This window comes from Triticum dicoccoides, chromosome 4A, assembly GCF_002162155.2.
Source record: "Triticum dicoccoides isolate Atlit2015 ecotype Zavitan chromosome 4A, WEW_v2.0, whole genome shotgun sequence".
Classification (NCBI taxonomy): domain Eukaryota; kingdom Viridiplantae; phylum Streptophyta; class Magnoliopsida; order Poales; family Poaceae; genus Triticum; species Triticum dicoccoides.
The window spans coordinates 17,406,445-17,407,024 of record NC_041386.1 but is presented as its reverse complement, the minus strand read 5'-3'; positions in this window follow the sequence as shown (position 1 = coordinate 17,407,024).

Below are 580 nucleotides of genomic sequence, written 5' to 3'. Positions count from 1 at the left end.
TTGCCTTCCAATGACAACATGAAGTATCGTCGGAACCAAGACGAGAAGGACAAGATCTGTTCCACGCCAACGACAACGTCGTCATCTCACCATCAAACACCGAAGACAACACACACTAAACTTATTCCTAAATTTACCACTAAAACGAAGCATCGGGGGTTCTTCGCCCCACCCTTCGACGTCGTGACAGATGGAGGCAGAAGAGGCACATGGTCTCGTCGACGGGGGCGGGTAGAACGGCACCCCTGTGGGTCATCGCCGAAGCATGGGAAGGGAATGACATTCGAACACCCATTCGATCACTTTCTTGTCTTCACACGTTTACAAATATCATATACTTTTGCGATCCTTCGCTTTATTCGTACAAGTTTTCCGAGTTGCTGAGGAATATTGCAACTGCTTTCCCTAATCGAATAGATTCGGATAACCAAGAGAGAATTCCCACACCGATGATGCAACTTTGAGCCGTTCCATTCACGCGATCGCATCCCTCTCTCAGCTCACCTTCCAATTTTGCGATTCCCTCCCCGCCCCCATTTTCCTCCCCGGCCCGCCTCCGCACCCCCCTCCCCCCCATTCC